This window comes from Motacilla alba, chromosome 1A (assembly GCF_015832195.1).
Source record: "Motacilla alba alba isolate MOTALB_02 chromosome 1A, Motacilla_alba_V1.0_pri, whole genome shotgun sequence".
NCBI lineage: Eukaryota > Metazoa > Chordata > Aves > Passeriformes > Motacillidae > Motacilla > Motacilla alba.
This window is the reverse complement of record NC_052031.1, coordinates 37,008,473-37,024,550: the sequence shown is the minus strand read 5'-3', so window position 1 is coordinate 37,024,550 and position 16,078 is coordinate 37,008,473. Positions and strand designations below refer to the sequence as shown.

Here is a 16,078-nt window from a genome sequence, read left to right as displayed (position 1 = left end):
TCCATATATCATTGCAAATTTTATCCTGTAAGGAAAAAAGGGACCAGATGAACTCTTTGTGGTCTTGAGTGCACTAATAAGCTTTAATGGCTCTAAGCAGCCTCATCTGCAGCTTCTACTTATACCCATAGGCCCAGGAGCTCTATTTAAGCACAGCCCTGGGCCCTTGCTCCTTACTTGAGCTATGTTAGAAGAGTATTCAGTCTGTGAGATAAGTTTTGATTGATGCTTCAGCCTCTGGCCTCACTTCCTAGCTTGAATTCAGCCTGGTCTTGTTGCCTTGCTGGTTGCTGGACCTCATCCTAAACACAACTAAGGGGTTTTGCTGCTGGCTTCACCTTGCGTTTGTCTTTTCATTGTGGTGTTGCCTTATGATCTGGGCTTCTGGCTGACTGTGCCTGTCTCTAGGTCTGCCTGGCTCAACTGAATGTGAGAGCAGGTCCTGGATGGTGAGGTACCTGCTCTGATAGGTATGTTACCAGTTCTGGCTCCCCACTCACCTTTCCCTTAGGCAACAGTCCTGTCTTGGCCATTCCCCCACAACCTCAAACATCAGATCCTCCTTTAAGTTACTTAAATCCCCGCTACTTTAAATGGAGTGGAAAGATGCCCTAATTAAAAGGGTTACCCTATATCAAAGATAGAAAGGAGCTTCTTCCCTTTCAAGGAGCAGTTTTCATCCTTTTCCTGACCCTTGTTTTAACAAGATTGGTAGTTCTGGTGTTTCTACAGGAAAAAAAAATAGATCATTCTTTTATTCTGCTAGCTATGGACTTGCTGTTTGTTTACTCCTGGTCATAGATGTATAAAGTGCAGGCAAATGCTTTCCCTAGTCCAGAGCATCCAGCTCTGGGTTCTGCAGCATAAGAAGGATCTGGATCTGTTGAAAAAAATCCAGAGGAAGGCCATGAAGAGGCTCAGAGGCATGGAGCACATCTCCTGCAAGGCTGTGAGAGCTGGGGCTGTTCAGCTCAGGAGACCTTATGGCACCTTCCAGGACCTAAAGGGGACTAACAAGAATGTGGGGAAAAGACTTTTTACAAGAGTGTGTAGTGATAGGATAAAGGGGAATGGATTTAAACTGAATGAGGGCAGAATCAGACTAGATATAAGGAAGAAATCCCCTATAATGAGGGGTGATAAAAGACTGGAACAGGTTGTCCAAGGAGGTGGCTGATGTCTCATCCCTATAAGCATTCAAGAACTGCATTGGATGGGGCTGTGAGCAACCTGGTCTAGGTGGAAGTATCCCTGCACTTGGCAGGGAGTTTGGACTAGACGACATTTAAAGATCCCTTCCAACCCAAACCATCTATGATCCTCTGTATTTGTGGTGATAATTATTTTCTCCACCTGACAATCCTAAGGGGTGAGGTGCGAACTCCCACTGCTCATCAGTTCTCTGTGTCCTCAGATGTCAAGCTGTGATACTTGAAGGGCATTTCACCCCCATTTTCCCTGTAAGAGATCCTTTAATGCAAAATACCTGAAGCATAACTCAGCATTGTGCAACCCATGAAAGCATCAGCATGCCTATGATTCAGTGTAAGCCCTGTGAGGAGAGGCCTGAGGTCTCTATAAACTCTTGCCACTCTGGTGTGCTGCCACGCTCCTGTTTCTGTCTCAGACAAGAATACAAGAACTCTATAAAGCTAGGAAAGCACTCTGAGGAATAAGTAATGAGAGTTTACCAGTGCCCTCCAAGAGAAGCAAAAAGCATAGTGTGGATTCACCAGGCATACTCACTCAGCTGCACACAACAGCCTGATATCACATACTTTGGATATCTGAAACTCTGACCCTTCCACGGGTGTTCAGTCTGACTTGAAGAACTCCATGTTTTTGTAGAGCTCTTGAAGTGCTGAAGTGTGAAATATGGTGTCCTTGAAAATAGCTTTGAAAGCATTGCTCTGTCACAAGGCAAGACATGAATGAGTCATGAATTGCACACAGGCACAGGACTGCTTCCCAAAGCTAGGCTCAGTCTGCTCTGTAGACTGTGACCACCCTTGTGAATTAAAGCTCCACAGTAAGAAAAGCTGGGTGAGTGGCTCTTGCCAGAGTGAATTATTTCATTCCAGAGCCCTCCTTTGGGAAGAAGTATTGTTTCATTAGAAAAAGCTTTGTACAAAGAAACTTCAATTTTGTTTTCATCATTAGATATGTTCTCTGTATTATTCAACATTTTATAACTCATTGCTGAGAAGACAAAGCAATCTTCCACAGCCAGGAATATATACACATCTTTCTGCAGAAGCATTAAAAAGTACTGAGGAAAGAATAGTCAGCCTTTTAATTAATTCTGGTTCCAAGGAACAGAATGAAAAGATTGTGAGTGGAACATTAGCCAAGATAATGGACTCCTAGTCACACTGCTGCATAATTGAGATACAGCAGATGATTTTATGAAACTTGGATGGAGCAAAAAGATTTATTTCTAGAGTTGGGAACATTAATCCAAAGTGTCAACTTTTCTGCGTCATTCGTTGGGGGTCAGTGCTGAAGGTGCCAGATATCTTCTGAATGCACTGACAGTACTTTCCCTTGAAGTGAAGATGCTCTGCATTTAGCAACTGTTCTCAGCACTGTCAACTGGTAGGTGATAACAACGTGAGGTACATGCTGATGTTGCGTGAAATACAGTAATATATGTAAGCTGCTCATGGTGGTTCTTCTAAGTGAGGATGTGTTTAAAAGTGCTAGAAGAGGAGGCTCGGGGTAACATTATTGCCGTCTCCAACTCCCTGTAGCCAGGTCAGTCTCTCCTCCCAGGCAGCCAGCAACAAGACAAAAGGACACAGTCTTAAGCTGCAGCAGGAAAGGTTTAAGTTGGACATTAGGAAGGATTTCTTCATAGAAAGGGTGATTAGACATGGGCGTGGGCTGGCCAGGGAGGTTGTGGAGCCACCGTCTGCCCATGGAAGTGTTTAAGAAAAGACTGGATGTGGCACTTAGTGCCATGGTCTAATTGTCACGGTGGTGTTGGGTCATAGGTTGGGTTCGATGATCTCAGAGATCTTTCCCAATCTAATTGATTCTGTGATTCTGAGACGTCACATTTTGAGGTGAAAAAAAAAAAAAGTGTTAGAAGAGTACAGAGTCACAAGAGTACAGTGCAGGGCTCCTGTTGCGATGTTAATCTGAGACCACGTCTTGCATGCTTCAGACCGCATTTTATTTCCACTGCTACTACTTGTCCGCTGCCTAATTCATCCCGTGACACCGGGCTGGGTGATGTTACAGCGCCGGGGTGCCACCCGAGCCCGTGCTTTTCCCGCACCGTGCGCGGCTCGCGGTTCCCAGCCGCGGGCCAGCCAGGCAGAGAGGGGCTCATCCCGGGCTCATCCCGGGGCCGCGGCGGCTCCCGCTCCCGCCCACGCGCACCCCGGGGGCGGGGCCGCCGCCGCCTCCCGCGCCTGCGCGCGCGCCTGCCGCCGCGGCGGATGAGCGGATCAGGCGGCGACCGGGCGGGGCGCGGCGGCAGCAGCGGGAGCGGAGCCGCGGAGCAGCGCAGCCCGCGCCTGCAGGGGACGGCACGGGAGGGGTCCCGGCCGCCGCCCGCCCACCTGCGCCGGCCGGGCGCCCCTCCGCGCCTCCCGCCGGACCTGCTGCGGGCAGAGGTGAGGGCAGCGGCGGCTCCGGGGCAGCGCCGCGGCGACCGCGGCTGCGGACGGGAGGAGGGGGGCGTGTGACACGGTGCCGCCCGAGTCCCCGCGGGGCCGCGCTGCCGTGCGTGCCGCCTCCCCCGGCTGCCGGGCTGGGGGGGTTGCTGGGAGCCGCCGGGGGTCTCCGGTAGCGCCGGGCCCGGTGGGTGTTGCCGGGCGCCGGGAGGGCTCGGCGGGGTCCCGGGCGAGGCTGAGCGGGCTGCGGCGGCTCGGTGCGGTGTCCGGCCGCCGGCACGGCTCCGCGGAGCCGGGCACCGCGGCCGGGGGCTCCGCAGCCACGGGCCGGCTGTTGGCAATGCCGTGCGCGCACCCCGGGCCCGCCCGCCCGCCGCCGTTGAAGCCGGTCGCGTTAAATGCGGTTAAAATGTAGCTGCTGGGGCTGCCGGTAACCTCCTTCCCCTCGCACTGGGAAAATAAGCTTGCGCCGCAGCCGTGCCCTGGGGAGCGAAAGCTGGTTACTGTCCCCAGTCCCGCGGCGCTGCCCGCCGCGCTTCTGCATCTCTATTAGCAGGCCTTGCCGATGGCTGGCTTCCCAAAGAGCCCGGGCTCCAAGGGCGTTCTGCTCAACGAACGCGGTGATCGTCCATGAGCTTCACACAGTTGCTTGAAACAGTGGCGTTCGCCAATTGTGTGTTATAGCAGTGCGCTGTGGAATTCGTCTCCTGAAAGGAGGAAAGCCATCAATTCAGCGTGTCACTGTTTCTAACGTGTTTTGTGCTGCCACTGTTCGAAACAGAGTTCTTGGGACTGAGATCAGGATGCCTTTTTAAAAGAGTTTATTTTCATCTAAAAGCTTTCATAACTTCAATCATTTAAACTTAATCATAGGAAATATAAATCTATTATATTCTGTTAAGTGTTAGCGCAATCGGGACCCTGCTAATGCCCGTTAATTATCAAGCTCAGTTTTGAAGTTCGGAAAAGGCAGGAGTTAGTACCGCGTTGTTAGTCTGCATTGGGAATAATGGGCAGCAACAGGACTGTGTAAAGAGCGGGGCTTCCCGCTTGTCTTCGTCAGGTCTGTTGAGTGAGAGTTTAGAGTTGATACAGTTCTGGTTTTCAATGATGCGGAAAATATGAGAAGAGAAGAACATAGTTGCATTGTTGGCTATCAAGTAACTGTAGAAGGGACTGGGGAAATTTTCTGTGTGCTGTTTTTTTTCGAGTTCTCTGCAAACTTCTGAGCTAATTTGTTGTTTTAGCTAAGTACTAGTTTTCAGTCAAAACTCCTGAGCTTTGAAATAATTTGTTTTGTGATTCTACAACTTTGCAAAGCCTGGCCGTAGAGCCCTCCTCTCCAGATGCTGATTTGATGTGTCTACTTCAGAATTGAAACTAGTTGGGGAAAAGAGAGATGTGTGATTGTGGTCACTTGTGGACCCTTTGGCTCCTCTTTGTTTTCTTTTTTTTTTTATTCTAGAGTTATGAAGATCTTAGAATCATTTAGTTTGGAAAAGACTCTCAAAATCATGTTGTAAGTAAAACAAATATTTTGAGGCTGATGTAGCTTAGGCCTAGCAAAACATAATCCTTTTTCTACTTTAATCGTGGGTCAGGGAAAGAACTCCTTTTAAACACGCTGCTTTGTCAAATTAGTTAAAAAATGACTTTTTAGTAAAGGTCTATCCAACTCATATCTCCGTTGCATGTGTAAACCCCCAGAGAACCCCAAACTCTGTTCTATAAATGCTTGTTGAAGTTTGTTAACTTTTACAATAGAAGGAGGAATTTTCTGATGTTGCAGGAAACAATGTTTCCTTGTACACTTTTTATGGGGAACTGAACTGGGACAGAAAGTCAGACTTCAGTGGTCCTGTTCTTTTAATAGAGCTTGCTACATTATCTCAGGTTTTGCTCCAAAGAGAAATAAGATGCAGAAATGAAAGGAAAATAATTTGGGGGGAAGGGAAGTTTATTGAAGATGGCTCATTTTTAGATTGCCTTTTCTTAAGTTCTGTTGACGTGATTGAAAAGAGTCTGAGGTGATGCAGCACGTACCCATTTTCTTTTGTCTGTCTGCTGTTACACTTTCAAATAAATGGTTGTGCAAGTACCTAGTAAAGAAACTATGCGTACTTTGTATTCTGTGAAGTTGTGTTCCAGCCTCCTCTCCGTCCAGTGAATCTTTGCATAGGACACTCAGCCAAGTTTTAATGAACTGTGTTGAGTCAATTATTAGGCTTTCATCTCTTCACTGATTACTGCTTTACCACCTCCCTCCCCCTGCATTTCCCACAGATTCTGTTTCCTGAAGCATGCAGCAGAGTTTTCTAAGGGCCTTTTCTCCCTTCCTGTGCTGTGTAATTCCTCTTGCTTTAGGCTATCTGTCAGATAACTTATCTCTTAGTCTCTTGGTCTTCTGCTTCAGAACAGAAAGTAAATTTGTTGGAGCATTTACTTAAAGTTAAATTGGTTGGTGCATATACTTAATACTTGCTAACATGCCAAGCAATGTGCTTTATTTTAGTTCTGTTAGTTTCTTTTTAATGAACATGCATCAAATTCTACCTTACTCAAATTTATGATTAAACACAGAAAACCAGTTTTTATTGTTCAACAAAATGTAGAATTATGAGGGTAAACAAAAAAAAAAAACCAAGACCTTACGTGAAGAAGTAGTGACAGCTGTAGAAAACACAACAGTCTTACTCACAACATGTGTGGGTTTTTCTCCAGTCTATGCAATGTAATTAAAGTAGTATAAACACAGACGTTGCTGATCCTATTCTCTGAACTGTGATGTGAACATCTTGGTCAGGTGAATTGTGCTTCATAATAGACTGTGCTGTTAATGAAGATCTTGCTTCTATGGCAGATGTAGGGTTGGGAAGCGGAGGAGCAGTGGCAGAAAGCTTTTTGGGGGAGGTGTTTGTATAGTCACTGTTTTCACAGGAAGGGTGAAGCAGTGTGGTTTGTTGCCTAGGCTGTTTTGGTGAATTGGTGTGGAAGTTAAAAATACTGCTTCTAAGAGTGAAATCATTCTTTAGATGATTTCCTGAGTGAACTGTGCGTTTACTGTGTAGTTTTCTTTTCCCCCCTCTCAGTATTCTGATGTGGTCATAATGATGTTGACTTAGTTAATCTTTTCTGGTTTGTTAGACAGCAGCTATAATCATCTTCTATTAGAACAGGTGGTTGACGGTAATATAGCTCAGAAGTAAATCTTGTTTAAGACAGAAGAAATGATGGGCACAGTCTTGGTCATTTGTTTTGTTGCAAAAGAACCAGCTCAACAGAAAACCCGACAGCGACCAAAAAATGTTTTTCCCAATGCCTTGATTCATTTTAGAGGACTGTCTCTGAATTTTGCTTGAGTGATTATTTTGCTGTTCTCCTGTCTTTTGGGTAAAGTTGATATCCTCTGTGTTTAGCTTCAGCTGGTAAACAGTTCCTTTCCTTCCATCTGCTGCCTACACCTCTCCCACTAATACAAAGTAGAGAATCATGCTTTGAGTTTAAAGCTGGAGCAATGTGAAGGGCTTTGCAAGGCTCTTGCTTCTCTTGAGAATGTGTGAACAAATATTGAGACAAGTGTGACTTGCACAAGTTTTCTAAGTGCTAGAAGGCCTAGTAATCAAAAACTAGAAAAAATTAGTTATTGACTTTGAAAAATACTTCATGGTATTGATAACTAGTAGAGGAGATCTATTATTGCTTCCTTGTGGACTAATTTGGACCTTGGACTTAAAGAATCTGCATTGATTTGGATATGTTTTTATAAATTAGCTTCTGATGAAAGAGCTGCCTAAGAAACTCTTCTTCTCTGCCCAAGAAACTCCCATCAGTTTAGATGCAGTAGAAACAGCTCTGTGTAGCTTTGTCTTAAAACATATGCTTGTCCAGCTTGTGGGAACAGCAAATTGCATGCTTTTCTGGTGATTTGTCTAATTTTGGTAATTTCAGACCGTGGTGGAGCTTGATGTTGTGATGGCTGACATTGGCTTTTAAAAGGAAGGCCTGCATAGTGTGTTGAACTCTAAATGCAGCAAGTCAAGTTTGGGAAACAGCGCTCATAATAGGCCACTGATTAGTATCAGATATGTTGAAAGTGTTTCATTCAGAGTAACTGGTTCTGGATTGCACACAGTTGAAATCTGGAGCAGTATTTTGCTATATTTGTTATAAAACAGTGTTTAATCCCATCTGTACTCTACAAGAAGGAAATCTGTTGCAGATGTAACGTGTATAGTAGCATAAGAAGCTTCTTGAGAACAGCTAAAACTGTTTGACAGATGGTAGGAGGCATTTGGAAAGTAAGATTTTCACTTTGAGGGAATAGCTTGGACTTCTGGTGCTAGGAGAGGAATAAATAAACCTAATTTTCTTCATACTCTTAATTGTGGATGTGAGGTTTTATCTCAGCTTGTTCCCTCAGCACAGGGTACAGCACTTATCATTCATTCACTAAAAATGCTACATCTGTCTCTCAAGAAGTTCTTAAGGTTACAGTGACTTTGACACCATATGGGAATGTGTGTATCTGATCTTCCTTTTTTTTTTTTCCATTTAACCATTCATTCATCCATTTGAAAGAGTTCTCACTGCATCTAAGCTTGAGCTAGTTCATATGCTGTCTGTATGTTCAGCCATTTGCCAGTGCATTAATCCTGTCACCCAGTGTTTGTGTTGCAGTACTGCAGAAGCTGTTAATATGACTATTGAGTAGAGATAAGGAAAATCAGCATGTTTCCTTCCAGAGTTATCTTTTTCTTGCTTGCAAACGGAAGCCATGGTATTTTGAAGGTTATTTCAAAAGACCAGTGAGTTTCTTTTGGATAGGCTTGGACTTGGAAGTGCAGGTACAATACTGTCATTTAAACATGTAAAAAAAATATTTTATTGAGTGTTCTTGCTTAACTTAGGGAAATGTGTATTGTAAAGAGACTTTTTTTGGTTGACAGTTCTAGCTATTTAAGGAATTACACATGAGAAAATAAGTGGGTTTTTTTAGCATTCACATGTTTAAAGCTGATAGTCTTTAGGCAGGTGGTCTAGTAAACAGAGTTGGGTCCTTGACTGTGGCTTGGGTATTATTTATCTATTCCTAAGCATTCCCAAGGCTTAATGAATTAAAGGGTACTTTTCACCTCTCATTCCACCTCAGAGTAATTAATAACACCCATGAATGGTTTACTTGACTCTTCAAGTAGCAGAAGCATCATTCCAAACCTGGCTTTGTCTCATGTACAGTAGGTCTTTTCCTAACTACCTAAGAGGGCCACATCTCAGTGATTGGCATATTTTTCATCAAAAATGCTTTTTAGATGTTGTATTTCTTACAGATGATTTGGAGAGTTAAGACAATTTATTACTTATAACTGGATGGTGATACTTAAAAAGAGAGCCATATTGTTGATACAAGATTCGTGAAAATAAATTATAGATTTAGTTGGTGTCGAATTCATGAATTTTAAAAGATTCCTGCCTTTATTCTAAAGGTGAAATGTGATGTATTAAGATTCATGAAACACTTGGCCAGGTACACAGCAAGTTCATTTGCTTGAAATTTCATGTGGATTTTTTTCTAATTACTTATAAGACATGTAGTAAAAAGCATCCTTTATGGGCAAAGTGAATACTTTTTTTAGGTAAAAGATGGGTAACATTTGCTTCAATTGCATTGACCTAATTTTTTAGTTAATATATTCACATTTTATATTCTTGCAATCTTGGCAGGTTTTAAAAATTATTGTGTTCATGCTGTATATAGATACTTCTTAAATGGCACTGAATTGAGAAACTTGAAACAGTAGTTTTCCCTGGTCTGGTTGCAGTGTAGTAGAAAAGATCACTTGGTATGGGGATACATGGCGATGGATGTTAACTCTTTCCAGTACTAAATAGCTTATTTTTTTCTTTATTCTTGCATATTTAGTTCTGATGTAAATAGCTGCTTGTGGGTCGCTGTTTTTTCTTTAAAGCAGGCCATATCATGGTTGTTTCTGCAGGGCATGAGAATGCTGCAGAGCGTATGACTGGAGTTAGGGAAAAATGCTGTTCACAGGCGCATGAAGCTTTCAGAATAAATCCCAAGTTTGCCACTCCATGTGTAAGCTGTTGCTTCCATTCTGGTCTCAGAGGTGGCTGTCTGAGAGCCCTGCCATGTGTGTCGGGATGGGTGGTGGAGAGGAGCAGGGTGGGGGGTTTGTTCTTTGTGTGGTGGGATGCTGGTGCTGCCAGGAGAAGAGGAGGCACTTTATTTGCAGTGGAGGTTTTGGCACAGCTTGTGAACCTTTGTGCTGCGTTAGTCAAATATTGTTCTTTAGCACAGAAAAGATAGCTAGGATATTGTTTAGGCATTAAAGCAGAGGGTCTGCAGAAGCTGCAGTTCGTTGTTTCTCAGCTCTGGGACTCACAGCAGCACCATACTGTGCCAGGAGAGTGGGTTTCCTATTGTTCCTCACTGGAGAACTAGTCTAAGAGAAGGACTGAAACATGCTAGAGTTTCAGTCTGAAACTCACAATACATAACAAATACGAAAACAAATATTTAACATGGCTGTAGAAGGTCACCGGTCTCTTTCCTTGCATGACTTTACCTTTGTCTCATAAGAGCTCTGTTAGAAGGCTTTAGATGTAATCAGAGCTCTTGTGATATTTCTTTCGGTACTTCTTCCAGTGGAAGGCAATCACAAGAACAAGTTTATTTGTGTCTCAGAACGGAACTGAGCCAGTTTAGATCTCCATTTAGAGTAGTGCAATTGATTACATAATGCAAGGAAAATGTTTTGGTCTAAACAGAGATACTATGGAAATGCATATAATGCAGTCTGTGTTACTTGGGCCTGACTTTTAAGAGTGAAGCACTTAGCTTTTTCTTCTCCCCCATCCCCACCCTCACACGTGGCAGGGTTCAATATGGAATTTTCCATTTCATATGGAAATGAGGCAGCTCATCTTCATGATGGAGGCATGTGTTTGTTCTTAAGCAGTTTACCATTGGTGCGTCTCCTGCTTTGTAGACAGGCACAGATAATCTCTGTGCTTCCTGTGTAGAACATGTCAGTCCTGCCGACTCCTTGCCACCTACATCATGGCTGCTGAACATGAAACTGCAGTTCTGTGCTCTACTGAACACTGGCTTCACAGAGTTACAACTGGGAGCTAAATTAGATGTAAGTTGTACGAGTGGTGCTGGGTGGAGATGGTGGAATCCCCAGAACTGCTTTGTTTCAGGCCTTGGTCATTTTCAGGTGAACAGTACCTGTGAAGTCAACCAAGTGCTCTTTTTCCACTAATAGGTGGATGTATAATTAAATTTTTTTGGTAGAAGTTGAAAACTCTAATGTGACTAATGCTAGTGTTGTCATTTTTTCACATCTTGGAAGCTGCTGTACTGTACTTTTTGAGGGACTATTGGACACTCAAGATTACTGGATTTTTTTATAAAGAAGATGGAGTAACTTTAAAAAAAGGAAAAATATATGAAGTTCTTGAAACATGATGATTTTATTAGTACATAGTCCATGCATAAATATAGAATAAGGTACAAAGACATCAGGTTGGCACCTAAAGGAAGTGTTAGCTGTTCTAATATACCAGTTCCAGAAATAGAGGAGTGAGTCTGAGTTGAAACATTAACAAGATGAAAATGACAAGACTTGGAAGGGACACTTATATTGCCCTGAAAGATCATTCTAAGGAGCTATTGCTCCTTTGAGCAAGGAGTGTTTGAGTAATTATGAATGTGTTTAATTCAAGTCAAAATAGATGTCAAATAACAGCTAGTGTGATTGGGAGGAAAAACTGCAAAGGGAAAGTTCTGTAGACTTTGGCCACAAATTGGCATCAGCTCAGTGTCAATTCTTTGTTTATGGTAGCTTGTTCTCCTTCTGAACGAAATTGGCACAGGGAGATGTTGTACACCAGCTAAACCTGGTTAATAGTCTGCACTGTAAGCCTGGGCCAAATGGAGGGAAAATTTGGCTTCAACTCATCTCAGTGGATTTGTTATGTGTACTATACAGCCACCACACATTTATTCTGGTATAGTATGCCGGACAATATAATTTTGCAAAACACGTTAAATAGTGCTAGTATGACTGGACAGCTGAGTAACTGACTATGCTGCAGCAGAAGATAATGCAAACGTTCTCTCTTCTCTTAATGCTCCTTATTCTTAATGCCCTCTTTCCACTTTGGGAGATAAAGAGAGGTCTCTGCAACGGGAGAAGTCATTTAGGTCTTGTATGGGACAGCTAAAGGACAAGAGAATCTTCCATATCAATATTAGGTTTTAGACTTGCATATTTTCCGGCTCTCTAGATGGCTGATCATGATTGATTGTCTGAATAAGAAATCTGCTGCTCTCCTCTTTCCATTTCTTATGGTGGAACCTTACAATGCTGAATTGGCTTCTGATTTTTGTCCCTGATAATAGACTTTTCAAATTCAGGCAATGTCACTAAAGTTATGGTATGCTGTAGAGGGAAAGGAGGATTGAGGAATACTGTTACCTGAAGTAGCAGATAGGATTAATTTAGTGTGACTGAACATCTGGCCATGCTTTTGTAGCTGATGTCTAACATACTTAGAGTGGATGTCATGTGCACATTACTAGTGGAGGAGTATCTTTTGTGGATGAAGACCACTTGCATCACTTTCCTAACCTAATAGCAGCTGCTCTGCCAGTGTTGAGGTGGCCTTTTTGCTTCTCTTCTGTCTATTTTTGTCTGTGTTAGTAGGATGGCGAGGGCTTCCTTCTGTTAGTTTTATTGAGGAAAAGACATCTGGGATTGCTGCTTTTTCGTGTGAGATATGGCCTGTCTACTTCATCTGCAGTTCCAGCTACATTATCTGTTCCAATTTCACTGGATATTTACCATCTGTCTTCTGCCTTGGTCTTCAACAAAAATCACTATTAAAGGGCTGAAGGGAATTTTCTGTCTGATTTCTTGTGGCTCTAGGCACCATCTGAATGACTGTGGCTTTAGCTGTTTTTCAGGAGATCATAGTTTAGAAGAAGGCATGACAATACTCTTATATTCTCCAGATAGATCAGACACTGTGGAGAACTACTATCTGCAGGAGGGTTTATTTTTTCTTTTCCTTAAGTGATACGCTTGCCCGTGTTAGACAGTGGTGTGTGCTGTCTGGTTGTGATACAGGGCCTCTGTAGAATCTGCTTTGCTGCAAGGACTTGCTGAACCTGTAGAATATTATTTGCATGTGTGCATGTAATATATTTGCATAGGTAAGAGTGTCCTAGCAATATATTGGAAGGAGATAACCTCCTGTAAACTGTGAGCTGGCAGTTCTCAATGCAGGGCTCCCAGCTAGGTCTTCAACCTAACACAACAGCTGTGACCTGCAGTCCTTCATTTTAGTTGCAAATTCCTTTAGAAAAAAAAAAAAAAAGTTTTTGGTGTAGGTAAGTCAAGCAAGTTTGCTTATCTGTATGATGGAAATTGCAGACTTTGAAGGTATCTCTGCTTCAATTAGTGCCTTAAAAAATCTAAATTGAATCTGCACAACACATGAAAAGTTACAATTCTAACACTAAGGGTCCTGCTGGGCTGTCTGTTATGATGTCTTGGAGGCTGGAAGATTTATGTTACAATACAGGTTTCCTGTGCTGAAATCACAGTTCTGTAATTTCTCATCAGTAATTAAAATGCACTCTTTGATTGTGCAGAGAAGCCAATAACCTAACGTTTGGATCTTGTTTTGTACACAGAATTAAGGACCCCACACTAAGCTACCTATAAAGATTTACTGCTTGCTGGTTTTAGAAACAGTACCTTGATTCTAGCTCGGAAACAAGATTGTAGTTCACTGTTACAGACCTGTGCTGCCTTGAAAATGGTCAGGATAATCCTTAATGCAAACGTTAAAGTACGTTAAAGTACCTGGGAAAGAAACTCATCGAGGAAAGCATGGATTTGAGACCTGTGAGACTGGCAAGCAGAAAGCACTTTCCCTACCGAAACGACAATTCCATCTATTTAAACAGCACACAGAATTACTGAGCATAAGCAGAATTTTTAAGATACAATTATGAAATAATCAACAAGAATAAATGTTCTTCCTTCATGAGAATTGTTCTCCTTTGGTTAAAAAAAAAAAGTCTGCAAAGGCAAAGGAGCACTGAGCAGAAGGCTTATAGGTTCTAATCAAGGTAGATCGCAGTGAGCAATGAGCTGCTCTGTGAAGTGAAGGAGAAACTGGTGAGAAATCAGCCTGAGTATACAGATGGATCTGTACCATGGCAGCTGCTTTAATTAAATATTAACTATACCCACTTACTGTCAGTGCTTCAAAGAAAACCGCTCAATATTTCTCTCTGTGCACTAACAAGAATATTTTTCTTTGAAGCTCAATAATCATTTTTTTTCAGTGTCATCAGCTCTGTTTGGCTGTCAGCTTGGAGCAGGGAAACACACTTTCTTCTTAACTAAACTAAGAACTGGTGTAAGGAAATGAGGCCTGTGGTCTGAGAGGGCATGGGTTTTGGTGGTTTTGCTTTGCTTTCTTTTCAAATTTTTTGAAGAATCTCTGCTCTGGTCACTGTCAGATCACCTGACAAGTTGTGCTACTTGGTGTTCAGAGACCTTGTTGAATTAAAACAAGCTTTTGGACTTTCCCCCTGTTTTTGGCTCATAAACAGCCATATATATGTATATAGATATATAGATATATATCTATATATATATATATATGTATATCTGTCTTCAGTAGACTAAATAGTTTCCTTGTATATCTTATTGTTGATTTCTACCTTCTTCTTAAACAGAGCTTGATTTGTGTCAAAGAGAAGATTAAATATCTGGTAGGTGGTGGTGATTTTTCAAGCATAACAAATTGATGACTGCATGTTGTGCCATTTATTGAGTATAAATATTTATTTTTTGTTACTAATTGAGCAGAAAAGAACTTCAATACACATTTTAGCTGTTTATTCTACCAATTATTGAATTGTATTTCATCCTTCTTTATGAAATAAAGAAAACTGGGGTTTTTTTGCTTAAGTCATTTTTCTCTGTGATTGATTGTTTTTGTAAGTATAACCTACTTATGAACAGGACTTGTGTTATCTCTTAGTGTAAATATACTGAAGTAACCTCCATCTTATTAATTGCCATATTAGCAGCATAGATGGAATTGAGGCATGAACAGAATAAGGCAAAAGTCAACATTGAGCTGTACTGTTTTAGTTGCTATATTCTGTGAATGCTTCAAAGTATGACCTGTAGTCTTTCATTCAAAAAGAGAAGAAATTATTTCTCTTTATATCCTATATGGATTAAATATTTGCCAGTAGAAATCTCTGACAAATATATTGTAGATGTAGCTTTGCCTGTCTTCTTGCATTTTCATTCTTTGTTTCCATACATGGATTTATTTCTGAGCTCTGTTCCTTAATTATTCTCGATAATAATTTGTGGACTACTTCTTCCTCTTATTGCAGGTACAGGAATTCATTATGCATCTGAAATACTTAGCAGCATGACATTTCTCATGCTGAGAACAATTAAAAATCATATCTTCCTGTCTTCTTCATCGGAATTTGCAACAGTATATTATGCATCAGGCTGATGAAGATCCAGCAGAAAAATTAGTCTGCTTTTGGAAGAAGAAACCAGTAATTTTTCTGTAACAAGGTGGACGCTTGGTATTGCTGTGTAGCAACAGGAGGCTCAGGCTTCTCAAACTGCTGGCTCTTTTGGGTTTAGTTTTAAACTTCAGGAAGCTAAGGCTTGTTGAATTTTAAGAAAACAGTGTTAAGTGTAACTTCACTGTTCATTGTTCTTAAGAACCAAAGATGAGTTTTAATTTGTTTTTCCTTATAATTCTGTATGCGGAATATTGTCTGGCAGTTGACCTTTTGTGAATTTAATATGTAAAAAAGCATTTGTGCTGGCTGCCCGGGAAGAGGAAAGGGAAATTAGAGCAAGAGAGACCTGATGTTGATTTCAATGTATAGTGTTCAAAAGTGATGGCTGAAACTTGTCTGTGGTATTGCATGTAAATTTCAACTCTGATTCATTGTAGGCATTTTGTAGACATTTCTGTGGGTTTGAAAAAATGCATTAGTTTCCAGTGTTAGCTAACAATTTCATTTAAAGAGTTTGGTGTTTTTATGGTGGTATGGTTTGGTTGGGTTTTTTTGACTGTTAATTTCTTGTAAGTGATTAAAACATAAACTGCTTACTTAGCAGATATTTCTGTCTTACAAATGCAGATTTTAAGAAGCTTGGGTTGTCTCTCTTGCCAAATGAGTAGCATCTGTTGTGATTCATTTGGCTTTAAGGTGTTGGGGGAAATGTTGTGGAAGCAAGCTCTTGGCTCATAGAATAATTTTCTGAATATAGTTTAGCACCTTCATAGAGATGATGTTTGATTTTGCACCTCTGCCTGAAACCTTTTGGATGGAGGGAAGGAAGAAAGGGATGTGGGGTTTTTTGGTGTTTTTT

At 41.8% G+C, this 16,078-nt stretch overlaps 1 protein-coding gene across 2 annotated transcripts in view; it reads left to right on the top strand.

Annotated features, from left to right (window-relative positions):
- The first annotated feature begins 3,430 nt into the window (after window positions 1–3,430).
- OSBPL8 (oxysterol binding protein like 8) overlaps window positions 3,431–16,078 on the top strand; it is an 83,539-nt gene continuing 70,891 nt past the window's right edge. For both annotated transcript variants that reach the window (XM_038153063.1, XM_038153065.1), the window contains exon 1: window positions 3,431–3,620. The gene's annotated coding sequence lies outside the window, so the exon portion shown is untranslated. The remainder of the gene's footprint in view (window positions 3,621–16,078) is intronic.